This window comes from Dermacentor variabilis, chromosome 2, assembly GCF_050947875.1.
Source record: "Dermacentor variabilis isolate Ectoservices chromosome 2, ASM5094787v1, whole genome shotgun sequence".
In the NCBI taxonomy this organism is placed as follows: Eukaryota; Metazoa; Arthropoda; class Arachnida; order Ixodida; family Ixodidae; genus Dermacentor; species Dermacentor variabilis.
The window spans coordinates 144,896,336-144,910,822 of NC_134569.1; the positions used below are offsets into that span (position 1 = coordinate 144,896,336).

The 14,487-nt window shown below is 45.2% G+C and overlaps 1 protein-coding gene across 1 annotated transcript in view; it reads right to left on the bottom strand.

Annotated features, from left to right (window-relative positions):
- LOC142572816 (peptidase M20 domain-containing protein 2-like) overlaps positions 1-1,252 on the bottom strand; it is an 80,429-nt gene extending 79,177 nt beyond the window's left edge. Inside the window, exon 1 of the mRNA XM_075682192.1 lies at positions 1,085-1,252. The gene's annotated coding sequence lies outside the window, so the exon portion shown is untranslated. The remainder of the gene's footprint in view (positions 1-1,084) is intronic.
- Between the last annotated feature and the right edge of the window lie 13,235 nt (positions 1,253-14,487).

Sequence of the window (14,487 nt, forward strand, 5' to 3'; positions counted from 1 at the left end):
TTTGATTCCATACCGGTTCTCATGCTGTAATTTACATCAAGAAGGTCAAGCCTACGTTTATACTTAGCATGAGGTGAAAGAAATATCCGTAATACGGTTTCAGTATTCTGCTTTGTACGAGCAAAAACCGCGTAAATTACTACCTGTATTTTCAAGCCATGTTTCTGAAACACAAATAAATGAAAACAAATGACTAAGTAAGTTAATGAATGCTGAAGTGGTGTCATGATACTTGCTCAAACTTCATGCATTGATAAAGAGGGGGGGGGGGAGATATAAGCATTTCTTTGACTTGGGCGGGTCATAACAAAGACATGATGAAAAACATTCAGGGGCGAGTGCGAAATTAACGAACAGGAGAATAAACACATGATTTTCAATACATGAATAAATAAATTATTTTCCCGTCATCGTGTAGACGTTGACGCGAAAATGAGCTTCTGGGGCTACTCGGAAGACTTGGTTGATTTTATTCTTTACTGAATGACTTTAAATTTAGTGACTGGTTTACATTCAAAATTTACTGACTTAATCTGGCAGTTTTTCCTACATAGAAACAACCATTTCTTTTCATTGCAGGGTGCAAGAGCTTTGCTGAACAATCTGTTGTAGACTGTGAGGTGTTCGTTTATGGATGTGGGATTATCTCTACGTATACCAGAAAAGCCTATCTGGTAGGATCGCAAAGTTGCTTCACGGCCTTTACGAAGCAATTCGTTTTTCTTCTCGCATAAGCAAAAACGAGCAGTGACTTTCTTGTAAGACGTCTTGTTGGCCACACGATGAACAATACCAACGTCTCCAGGAGAAATGGGGCACTAAATTGCACAGCAACCATTCTGAAAATTGCAGGACAGCTCTCTCCCTGCCGAATCCCTGATCGTCAAACTTCTTCCCAGTTTTAACGGCAAGATTACGCACAACTGAATCAAGCTTACCGTTAAGCAGTGATTCCATATTCTAAATTCTATTTAGCTTGTTCGGCACTGGTTGGCGCCGTGAACGACAAGTCGGAATCGAGAGACAATGAGCACAAGCCGCAACAACAGCTGCATCGGACGTAGAGAAAAGTGTCAAAACTAACCCGCAACAGAAATAGCAGAGGCACAGCTTTCGTCCTTGTTCGTTGCAGGTGCTGCTCAGAAGTGAGGCTAGGTGAGGCCGCTGCCGGGATGGTCCTTTATGTGTGCCCTCGCAGCCCAACAAGCTCAGGCACCGTAGAGTTTCGAAGAAGCCGCAGAGTCTGCCAGTATCTGCGCAGCAACCAGCTAGGCAGCACGCAGTTTCAGTGCAGTATGGAGGCTCGAGTGCAGGTGCGCGCAGGTATATTGCACGCACCTGCTGCTACGACGATCGCAGCAGGAATCACTGAAATGCAGCTGCAGTAGAAATAGCAGAGGCCATAGGCGCCTACTCCCAGGGGGTGGGAGGGTGGGGGGGGGGATCGTGCTGGAAGGCTCGAGCTTGCCCATCCGGACGAGTAGGTCGGGAGCCATCATGTATTTTTATATGTTTTCGGACAAATCTACTGAAGGACTACAGTTGCCTAGAAGTTGAGGGGACAGCACAGCCTTAAATTGCCGCGGCTACATAGATTTGTCTCGCACCAACAAAGTAGAAGCATGATAACAACAAGAGTTATTTAGATCCAGTTCACCATCAGGGATGCCCACTGGCAACGGCAGTTCTCTGAACGTCTGTTCCAAATACTGTTCCAAGTATCTGTGCGGAAACAAATGAACGGCGACTTGATAAGTAAGGTGTTTCTTTCGTGCACATTCTCTTCTAAAATTTCTAACCCTTCCCGAACACACAAATCAACTCTTTATTCGAAACATCAACTATGAACTTACCTTCAAAAAAAAAAAGCCCGGCAGAAACTACAAATCACCCTTGCGAATATAAATAAAATGCTTATAGCAAAATGAAAGGGACCCTGAGCTCCATAATAAACTCCCACAGAATTAAACCTATCTTTAGTGAATGGCGGAGTGCCAGACACTGGGAACGGTTCTACGAGGTGGTCTTGTGCCGTCCGGGAATTGGCCACACACACTCAGCCCGCAGCTACCTCTTAAGCGAGACCCACTGATCTGTGAGGAGTGCTCGGACAGTTTATCATCGATGCATTCCGGTGCGTTCTTCCCACGGTCTCTACGGGAAGCCGTCATTTCTCGTTTGAGTCTCCTTCGCCACTGTGGCGTGGCAACCTGTTATGCGGCAGTTCCGACACTTATCCTTCTTCAACTTGGTATTCCGAGAATATATGTCAACCAGAGCAATCTAAATTAAACTGAAACCTGCTGCCAACCGTTGGAATCGCAACCATCACGGGACAAAAGATCGAGTGCATCATCGACATCCATAATTAACGTAGCCATTAAAGCTGCAGACTCTACAAGCGACGGCTGCATATTCCGTGAATAATCGACGTCACTCCTGCTCTGCGCACGGAAACGTACCCCAGCATTGTCGCTGGAAGTAACCTGTAAAGCCGCCGGAGAAAGAGAAAGATGAGAATTTTCTCGAACAAACTGGGTGGCTCGCGCGCCCGCTAGCGCGTACCTGAGCACAACCCAGGCCCTCCTCTCCCGGCGACCTTGACGACGGTGCGCGAGCTCGGACAGAAAGTTCGAGAAGGCTCGAGCTCTTCGAAGGTAAAGCCCCTCCATCCACGCGCCCGAAGGAGACAAGGAGGAAAGATAAGCAACTTAGCGCGCGCTGTGGCGCCTACACCTTTCACAGCGCCGCCGTCCGTTGCTAGAATTTTCGGGCCATGTTACATAAGAGCGTGCTCGATGTGCTGCATCTCGTTACTTGATGTTTAGGTCAGGATTCGAGCAGCGAAGTAGACAACCCCGGCTTACGGGAAGTCGCGAAGTGTGAGCGCTGAGCTCAAGCGTTAAGTTTGTCAGCTTTGGTAGCTGAACAACAAGTGTTCAGTCAGATTTGGTAGATGAGTGCGAAGCTTTTGTTACTTATGTGTGTGTGTGACGGTATCGTTATTAAGATATTATATAAATCAAGTTCTTCTATTTCTTCCTGTGTCCTCCGTGCATCGTCTGCAAGTCTGTCTGCGAGACTTTCCACGCCAAACAGTGTGCACCTCGACGTAGGTACAGAAGCGGAGAAAGAAGAACCTTGAACTTTGTTCTTTGTGCGTACAGATCTGCAACACTGTTAGCACGAGCAAACGATTGGCGCGCTTTGTTATGTTCTTACAGCGAAGTTGCTTAGCTCCATCCCCCTATAATTTAGCCGCATGTGTGCTTTCGTAGGGAGTGCGGACGGGTGGGATATCTGGGCGGGCTAACGCCCGCGTAGTGAAAAAAAAAAAGAACTCCTTGCGGCAAAAACAACTTTATCGCGAATGCTCTGCAGTAAACGGCTATAACTCTTGTTTTATTAAAGTTATTCCCCCCCCACAAGAAAATTATACGACAATTGTCTGCTAAGACGACTCTATCATTACGCCGAGCGTCATTTTCTTGTCATAATTAGGTAGTTCACAGTGAAGTTGTAAACGTCGTGGAATTCGCGTCTGCTCTCAATATGTGGACTTCTACGGGAGCGATACGGACAGCCACATGTTTGTCTGCTATGATAAAACTCTAGTCCTTCAGAGCTTCATTAAGTTAATTAAGTAAGAAGTATGCTCAATGTCAAATAACAAGCAAACGTGTTTTGTTTCATGCACTCGTTTGAACTGCGCTCCGGTCACTAGTGTTTTGTTTCGTGCACTCATTTAGCTTTGCTGTCCAAGGGCCCTATAACGTAAAACTATTCCAATATGTTTTTATTCCCATCTCCTGACGTCAAATTCGCGTAACCGCCGACGCAAGCTTCGGGCGATCACCCGCAGGGTTGTCTGAACAAACCAATCAAACGCTCTCCTCATTCATAGGAGGTCACTTTTGTTAGCTTTAAAAACGAATAACATTGCCTGCACTGAGCTTCTTGTCTTATCTAATTGGCTCACAAGAGGCGAGGAGCATGCTCAAGTGGAGAGGAATTTATTGGGGCCGAGACACTGCACTGAAAATCTATAACTCGATGAAGAAGGCAGTGCCGGATTCTGCGATTGGTCCGCTTTCCCTTACTTAGCTGGCGGTGGCTTATCGACAATTGCGGCGGCATGCAACGGAAGCTCAAAAATGACACTAAAATGGATCCTCAGCAGAGAAGAGTTCTAGAACGAGGTAGTAAACGTGCCAAAAGTGCATGAAAACGTTATATGGCCATGCAAAAAGGTTTATTATACGCAAACAAACCCGTGCTCTCCGGCAGGTGAGAGTAGCCAGTGTCTGAGCGATCGGCGGCAACCATCTTTTATCCCTTTCGGAACGAGGCAACTTGCGGCTATTCAGAAAAAAATTCAGCTTTGTATATTAATGAATCTTCAACGCGTACACGTCACTTTGGCACGGTGAGTTCTTACGGTTTTGTGCCGCCGCGTGAGAGGCACGTGAAGTGGATGCAGCCCGAAAGCTTTTGACCAATAGACGAGGGCTAATGGCGAAAAGGCGTCGAACCAGAAATAACTGTTTTTCTTTTGTTCGGTCAAATCACGCATAATCAGCGTGTACCCGTGATATCAGATGGGAAGGTACCGCGGTTTTCGTGACGTCGTGTGACAGGCAGGTGAAGTGGGGCTGGTCCAAAAAAGTTTTTGACTAATCGCGGAGGGCGGATTGCAGAAGTGGAATAGAAAAGTTTGGAATAGCTTTACGCTATAGCGCTCCGACAATGTTCACACCATGAATTGGGGACGAATTCGGGTGCACGACGACAGCCTCGCCAGCACTGCACCTTCACATAGTGTATTGGCCCCCATTTTTTTTCTTAAACCCGGAACACGCTTTTGTCACTTCATCCTTCCGTGATTTTACCTTCCTGGTATTATATGTAAGTTAACCGTGAAAAACAATGGTCTGATGTCTTATCAAGAAGAACAGACCCCCCCCAAAGAGGATGATGAAAGGACACGCTGTCACAACCCCTGGCTTTATTTTACCCCTCCCATAAAATCTGCATTTGGCGCTTCATTATTGCAACCTCTGACCTTTGAGTATTGTTCTTGTATTTTTGTTTTGTACCGACTTTGGTAGTTCGTTCACATTTCTGAAAGGCGAAGAGTTAATGATCTGTCTTTAAATATTATATTGCTAGCTCTTTGTGCAAATGTTTGCTCTACCCAGTGTTTCTAAGACATGAAAAGCTTAAAATCTCCTTTTAATTTTTCAACTGCTACCTTATTGTGGAAATGTTTGTAATGTACAGTGGTTCTTACAAACAAAATGAGTTTGTAATGTTCGAATTGTTAGCTTGTTGAGGAAATATTTGCGTTGTCCAGTGCTTACGTTATGAATGTCTACCAAGAGTTTACGTGTTCATTTGTTCCTTCTTTCATTTATTTATTTACTATCTTAAGAACCATGCGTTCACTCTTTTTAGCATAGTCGCTCGACTTTGGAAACAAAAATAAAACTGATGTTTACATAAATTGCCTCTCCGTCTGTGTATATCTCGTGCCAAGGGGCATGTGCGGGGGGAGGAGAAAATAGAGGGTGCAAATTGGGCCCCGGTCCTCCCCCCGGCAGATTGAAAACTCGGCCCCTATGGCATATGCCCAGATTGCATCGCCGATGGTACAGAAAAGTACGAAAGCGTTATTTCGGTATCACAGGTCGTCAATTCTTGGCGACCGTATATAGACTCGGCGCGCGCCCCTTCAAGATATGCGCGAAACTGTGCGCTTTCGCTTCATCCATGTATCATCTCCCACCCCCCACAGTGCAGGGTAGCAAACCGAACGTGCGTCTGGGTAACCTCCCTGCCTTTACTCTTTCCATTGACTGTTGGACCAACTCGCCCAATATTCAACGATTCTGGATTTCTTCTCTTATGTTTCTCTTTCTCTCGCTCTCTCTCAGATTGCGTTCTCGTCCGTTGCAGCTGCTGCTCAGACGTCGTTGCCCTGCAAAGCAGTATAATATTCAACGAGGATCCCCTAAAAAAATGCGACGGCTATTTGTGGGGGCATAATTTTCGAAAAACGAGTAAGTGCGTCGTGGACGGGCCTTAACAAGATGAAACGAACAATGTTTTCATCACCTCAGATTTAGGCACAAGCCTCCCACTATATACTTCGTACCGCATATTCATATTGGGGTGTTGACACGTAAAACCCCAAAATGTACTTACTTTTTCATCCATATGCGGCTTGTATACAGTGTGAATCGCGCTTGTCTTGACATGGTCAATTAGCCGATTTGATCGCCATCTTTCGCACAGAAGAAGAAAAAAAAGAACGCAAGTTAACACTGCAATAAGACCCCACATGGTCACATCGCATGCTGGGTTCATGCGTTGTAGAACGAACAGGTCAACCACTGCCAAGTAGCTGCTTCGGACGTTCGCGCAGTCCGCAGCTGGCCGCTCGACCACTCTAGACAAGTGCGATTCAAACGGTGCGATATGCTGTTATTATTGACCTAAATAATTTTATTCCTAAGCGAAAACCGCGTCCAGCAAACGAGGTAATCGCGCAGTGTATCTGCAGAAAATTCGAACGCTTGTCAAAGCAAACAGCACAACTTACTCCATAGAAGCCCGGTACCCACATTGTTACCACACTGTGTATGTTTCGTAACTACTCATTGCTGCTAATTCACAGCTTAGGGCGGCGGGGAGTGTTATAAAAAGGGCCCCTTCATGAAACCAATATTTAGGAATACCCAACTGATCTTGGAGGCTAGCGGCGGCGGCAACTGATTCTGGCAGTGCCAGGCACCGTCATCCGTACGTGCCACAAAGTTTCGTAATGTTTTTTTTTTTCAAAGCGAAGCACTCTTTACCGGGTTTAGCGTGGCTGTCTGGCTGCTGGGTGCTCGTGATCTCGGCGTGTGTGTATATATATGTATATATATATATCACTCACGTTCGAAGCTGAACGTTCCGTAACGGCCCACAGAGAGTTATCGATTAACGATAAGTCATTGCTACAAGCTGTTACAAAGTACATACAAGGTAAGCCCCGAAGGGTGCAAACATTGGGGCTTATCTTTTCCCACAACGATAACCGTCATCTGCCATGCTTACGTTTCCTTAATTGAAAACTCAGCGCTCGCTACTTTCGTGTCGAAAATGCTACGTCAAGCTGATAACGCGCACGCCGTTCGTGACCTGTAAGTACCAGGAGCACAGCGTTAAAGGAAATACGGGCAAGATAAATGACGATTATCGTTGTGGAACAAGCCCCAAAGGGGCCAACTTTTTTAAGAGTGTATACCCATGATCTCAGATACGCCAAAACCGTGTCAAGCCAGCTAAGATTTTGTCTTCAATGCGCATTGCGAGCGAGGAGACACAGAGTACTATCTGCTGTACGTCTTGTATCAGCAAGTGCATATCGACTGTTTACAACCGCAACGGCGCACCGTCACGACTCCCGTCTCGCATCCGGCAACGGCCTCCGATAGTCGACGATAGTCGTTAGGCCTAGCTTGCTGGTCGTCGTACCCGCGGCCGACGACGCTAGAAATACGGCCACAGCTCGTAATAAAGCGCTTATATTCGTCAACACAATTTAACCTGAACAGTCATGTCCTAATACAATTTGATTTCTCAACGTCGTTCATAGCGAAGAAGGACCACGCAACACGGGCGAGCCGCTTTGCGGATACGATCGCTGTGGCGGCTGTACTATATATACAGGGTGCCCCAGAACAAAGGTAATGTCGTTTGCCGTCGCTTGGAGGTGCTCAAACTATTTATTTAATGCCGCCTAATTAGATAATAAGTATTAATTAATTAAGCAACTTCTCATATATTGTAGACGATGAGCAAAACGTGAACAAGGTGAATGCAGGAGCCAACGTTTCGACGAGTGGACTTATCTTCTTCAAGGCGACATATGCTTTCCTCGCCACAGTATATATAGGTGGGGTTCTTCTAAAGGGGAGGGGGTGTGAGGCGGGAGAGCGTGGAAACGAGGGAAAGTGTGTTAGCGTGTCGAATTAGTAAAGGAACGCTGTGTACAAGGTCAAAGCCAGGACCCCCCCTCACCCTAGTCTGTCAACCCACGCGCGTTAGCCGGCGTGTCAAGGGCGTCTGACACGGCAGCTGACAAAAAAAAAAAAGAAGAAAAAGAAGGGAAGAAAAAGGAAAAGGGGGGATACACCAAGAAATCAAACTAAGTGTTGTTGCATATATAGCTTGAGGTTTAGCATAGCGAATAGATTCTAAAGCTCCCTTTGAAACGTTTATGCCTATTGGTTGCAATGTCTTGAACTTATGGATAAGGTATGATTCTCTGTATTTTCTTTCTCGTTCAGAACGGAAATTTGACTGTAAGATGTAGAGTTTAAGTTCATCAAAGTTATGACCTGGTTGGTTGAAATGCTCGGCGACGGCTTTGGGAAGCTTTTTAGCTGTGTCCGCGCGATGTCCGTTTAATCTGACGTTCATTGATTGTCCTGTTTCCCCGATATATTGTTTCTTACAGAAGGAACATTCAAGCATATAAATCACATCCGAACTTGTGTAAGTGAAGCTAGATTTGACTTCATGTGTATAATTATTTGCGGCGCTTTTAATTTTAATGTCACTTTGAAGGTGCCTGCAGGTTTTGCACCTAGGGCGACAACATGCTTTTATTACGGGGGAATGCTGCTGGCTGACTTTTGCGTGCACTAACATGTCTTTAAAATTCCTGTTTCGGCGATAGGTAACCCTGGGTACATCCGGGAACGCTTTTCGCAGACGCTCGTTACTTGATAATATTGGGTGGTATTTTCTTAGGATGTTGTTTATGTTTGGGAGTGCATTAGAATATATTGTTATAAAGGCCGGTGGTCTGTCAGATTCTAATGTGGGCTGTCTCTTCGCCAATTCCGACTGTCTCTCCAATTTTGACGCGGTATCATAAGCTCTATCGAGAGCAACTTGGGGATAGTTCCTTTCTGCTAGCGTTGATCTAAGGTCATTTAGATGGTAGATATAATCATTGTCTTCGCTGCAAATTCTTCTTATACGTTTCGCTTGTCCGACAAAGATTCCTTGCTTGCAATGTCGCGGGTGATGACTGCTGTAATCTAAATATTGCTGGCTATCTGTAGGCTTCCGGTAAAGTGTCGTTCTCAGTTTTCCGTTTTCTATGTAGACCGTCGTGTCCAGGAAGTTGACCTGACTAGGAGAGTGGTGAGCAGTAAATTTAATACTCGGGTGAAAGCGATTGAAATGGCTAATTAAGTTGGTTAAGGCGCTTGTGCCGTGTTCCCATATTATAAATATGTCGTCAATGTAACGAAGATAGGTGTGGGGTTTTAAAGGGTAGGATTTCAGCAGGTCTGCTTCAAGCTGTCCCATGAAAATGTTCGCATACGTGGGAGCGAATGGCGTACCCATGCTAGTGCCGAAAATTTGCAGGTAGTGTATAGAATCGAATTCGAAATAGTTGAGCGTGAGAACTAACCTAAGGAGCGATAAGTAAACTTCAGGAGCGTGCGCTTGGGGATTGATTGCGAGGGTTCTAGAAACGGCTTCAATTCCTTCACTCATGGGAATGTTGGTGTAAAGGGCAGAAACATCCAAAGTGACTAGTATAGCGCGGTCGGAAAGGATTTGGTTGGCGTTGATGCCGTCGACAATGCGAAGGAAGTGCGGCGTGTCTTGAACGAAAGATGGGAGGGTGGTGGGTATGTTTGACAGGTGGTGATTTAAGAATTTAGATAGTGACTCAGTAGGAGTGTTGTTATTAGACACAATAGGCCGACCTGGGATTTCTGCTGTAAATATTTCTTCGACCGGAATTTTATGTATTTTAGGAAGAAGATAAAAGCGGCCTGCTGTTTTGTTTTTGGGCATCATGAAGCGATATTCAGATTGCGTGATTAGTTCCCTGGACCGGAGCTCCGCTATTGTGCTTAACACAGTATTGCTGTAATCTGAGGTTGGGTTAGAGTCAAGTTTTCTGTAATGGGTGTGGTTGTTCAGTTGTTTAGAGGCCTCATTCTTGTACTTTTCTATAGGCCAGATTACAATACTGCCGCCTTTGTCTGCTGGTTTTATTACAATATCATTCCTTTTCGCAAGTTCTTTAAGGATTTGGTGTTGAGCGGGGGTCAAATTTTTGCTTTTCCGGCAATGCCGCGTTGACTCTAGAATTTCCTTTGATATCAGTTTTAAGTATAAATCGAGGTCTGGGCACTGTTCGTTTTCCGGTGTCCACGTGCTAGGTGGTCTAAGAGAGTCTCTATCTTCTTTTCCTACATCTGGTCTACCGAAAAAGAATTCCTTGATGCGCATGCGTCGTGAAAACTCTGTTATATCTTTGTGGAGTTCGTATTCGTTTACTGCGTTGTTCGTCGGACAAAACGTTAGACCACGTTTCAGGAGATCAACTTCTTCGGAGCTTAGACTCTGGGATATGTCTACTACATTGCTGCAGTGCTCTGGATGCTCGCCTGTAGGACTGTCGGTGGACCTACGTGCTGCAGGGGTTACATTAGTTTCCTTGGGTGGATCTGCAGCTCTAATATATTTTCGCTGGTATTTATCTAGTAATTTTTCCTCCTTAGTTTGGACGAATTGATTCAGTTCTCTTCTTTCCGTTTCAGTTAACTTTATGCTGTCGAGTTGATCAGAGATTATCCTGAGTTGTTCTTTGAAGTGTTCTTCGAGAATGTCGATAAGGGAGAGCGATGCATTTTCTAGGACAGCATTCCACTTTAATAATAGTCTGGAGGGTAAAGCACCAAGGGCGCATCTAACCTTAATTCTGGGACCTTTTGGGATTTTCCTCTGTTTAATGCAGCTAGTGTAAGTTTTTAGGTGAAATCTGTAATTTGTTTGTTTGGCGACGAGTTTGGCGACGAGTTTGGCGACAACACCAATAGATCCTGCGTCCCAGTTAGCTTCAACACAGGAACACGCACCTGAAATTTTCAACACCAGCTCGCACGCACGTTCCACCGAAGCTAGAACCCAAGAAGCATCTACACAAACGGTGGACGCGGAACCAACACCACCTTTACAACATCCGCGCATACGGAAGCCCACAACCACCCGCGAAGCCTTCACGCAAACAGCTACATACACTAACAAGCAAACCGATACGCAGACAGACATCGGTGCAGGCCTCGACAAGAAAATTAAGCGTAAAAAGACACCACCTGAAGATTTTTCGCCCCGGAGGTCTGCCCGAACCAAACAAAAATGACTACCACGCACTAGGGATAGCACACGCAACAACAAATCTCGCCCTTTCCTCCAATCCCGCAAACTCGTCGCCAAACAAACAAATTACAGATTTCACCTAAAAACTTACACTAGCTGCATTAAACAGAGGAAAATCCCAAAAGGTCCCAGAATTAAGGTTAGATGCGCCCTTGGTGCTTTACCCTCCAGACTATTATTAAAGTGGAATGCTGTCCTAGAAAATGCATCGCTCTCCCTTATCGACATTCTCGAAGAACACTTCAAAGAACAACTCAGGATAATCTCTGATCAACTCGACAGCATAAAGTTAACTGAAACGGAAAGAAGAGAACTGAATCAATTCGTCCAAACTAAGGAGGAAAAATTACTAGATAAATACCAGCGAAAATATATTAGAGCTGCAGATCCACCCAAGGAAACTAATGTAACCCCTGCAGCACGTAGGTCCACCGACAGTCCTACAGGCGAGCATCCAGAGCACTGCAGCAATGTAGTAGACATATCCCAGAGTCTAAGCTCCGAAGAAGTTGATCTCCTGAAACGTGGTCTAACGTTTTGTCCGACGAACAACGCAGTAAACGAATACGAACTCCACAAAGATATAACAGAGTTTTCACGACGCATGCGCATCAAGGAATTCTTTTTCGGTAGACCAGATGTAGGAAAAGAAGATAGAGACTCTCTTAGACCACCTAGCACGTGGACACCGGAAAACGAACAGTGCCCAGACCTCGATTTATACTTAAAACTGATATCAAAGGAAATTCTAGAGTCAACGCGGCATTGCCGGAAACGCAAAAATTTGACCCCCGCTCAACACCAAATCCTTAAAGAACTTGCGAAAAGGAATGATATTGTAATAAAACCAGCAGACAAAGGCGGCAGTATCGTAATCTGGCCTATAGAAAAGTACAAGAATGAGGCCTCTAAACAACTGAACAACCACACCCATTACAGAAAACTTGACTCTAACCCAACCTCAGATTACAGCAATACTGTGTTAAGCACAATAGCGGAGCTCCGGTCCAGGGAACTAATCACGCAATCTGAATATCGCTTCATGATGCCCAAAAACAAAACAGCAGGCCGCTTTTATCTTCTTCCTAAAATACATAAAGTTCCGGTCGAAGAAATATTTACAGCAGAAATCCCAGGTCGGCCTATTGTGTCTAATAACAACACTCCTACTGAGTCACTATCTAAATTCTTAAATCACCACCTGTCAAACATACCCACCACCCTCCCATCTTTCGTTCAAGACACGCCGCACTTCCTTCGCATTGTCGACGGCATCAACGCCAACCAAATCCTTTCCGACCGCGCTATACTAGTCACTTTGGATGTTTCTGCCCTTTACACCAACATTCCCATGAGTGAAGGAATTGAAGCCGTTTCTAGAACCCTCGCAATCAATCCCCAAGCGCACGCTCCTGAAGTTTACTTATCGCTCCTTAGGTTAGTTCTCACGCTCAACTATTTCGAATTCGATTCTATACACTACCTGCAAATTTTCGGCACTAGCATGGGTACGCCATTCGCTCCCACGTATGCGAACATTTTCATGGGACAGCTTGAAGCAGACCTGCTGAAATCCTACCCTTTAAAACCCCACACCTATCTTCGCTACATTGACGACATATTTATAATATGGGAACACGGCACAAGCGCCTTAACCAACTTAATTAGCCATTTCAATCGCTTTCACCCGAGTATTAAATTTACTGCTCACCACTCTCCTAGTCAGGTCAACTTCCTGGACACGACGGTCTACATAGAAAACGGAAAACTGAGAACGACACTTTACCGGAAGCCTACAGATAGCCAGCAATATTTAGATTACAGCAGTCATCACCCGCGACATTGCAAGCAAGGAATCTTTGTCGGACAAGCGAAACGTATAAGAAGAATTTGCAGCGAAGACAATGATTATATCCACCACCTAAATGACCTTAGATCAACGCTAGCAGAAAGGAACTATCCCCAAGTTGCTCTCGATAGAGCTTATGATACCGCGTCAAGATTGTAGAGACAGTCGGAATTGGCGAAGAGACAGCCCACATTAGAATCTGACAGACCACCGGCCTTTATAACAAAATATTCTAATGCACTCCCAAACATAAACAACATCCTAAGAAAATACCACCCAATATTATCAAGTAACGAGCGTCTGCGAAAAGCGTTCCCGGATGTACCCAGGGTTACCTATCGCCGAAACAGGAATTTTAAAGACATGTTAGTGCACGCAAAAGTCAGCCAGCAGCATTCCCCCGTAATAAAAGCATGTTGTCGCCCTAGGTGCAAAACCTGCAGGCACCTTCAAAGTGACATTAAAATTAAAAGCACCGCAAATAATTATACACATGAAGTCAAATCTAGCTTCACTTGCACAAGTTCGGATGTGATTTATATGCTTGAATGTTCCTTCTGTAAGAAACAATATATCGGGGAAACAGGACAATCAATGAACGTCAGATTAAACGGACATCGCGCGGACACAGCTAAAAAGCTTCCCAAAGCCGTCGCCGAGCATTTCAACCAACCAGGTCATAACTTTGATGAACTTAAACTCTACATCTTACAGTCAAATTTCCGTTCTGAACGAGAAAGAAAATACAGAGAATCATACCTTATCCATAAGTTCAAGACATTGCAACCAATAGGCATAAACGTTTCAAAGGGAGCTTTAGAATCTATTCGCTATGCTAAACCTCAAGCTATATATGCAACAACACTTAGTTTGATTTCTTGGTGTATCCCCCCTTTTCCTTTTTCTTCCCTTCTTTTTCTTCTTTTTTTTTTTTTGTCAGCTGCCGTGTCAGACGCCCTTGACACGCCGGCTAACGCGCGTGGGTTGACAGACTAGGGTGAGGGGGGGTCCTGGCTTTGACCTTGTACACAGCGTTCCTTTACTAATTCGACACGCTAACACACTTTCCCTCGTTTCCACGCTCTCCCGCCTCACACCCCCTCCCCTTTAGAAGAACCCCACCTATATAGGTATACTGTGGCGAGGAAAGCATATGTCGCCTTGAAGAAGACAAGTCCACTTGTCGAAACGTTGGCTCCTGCATTCACCTTGTTCACGTTTTGCTCATCGTCTTGAATTGCCATCTCCCGCATTCCCCGTCTTTTCTCATATATTGTAGCTAGATGAAAAGTGACAATGAGAAAATTGTATATCGCGACATGAAAAACTCCTGATACAGCTTTCTGTTGCTCAATACGCGCCACATAAAAGTGGTTTTCCGAGGGTGAAAGCAGCCCGCG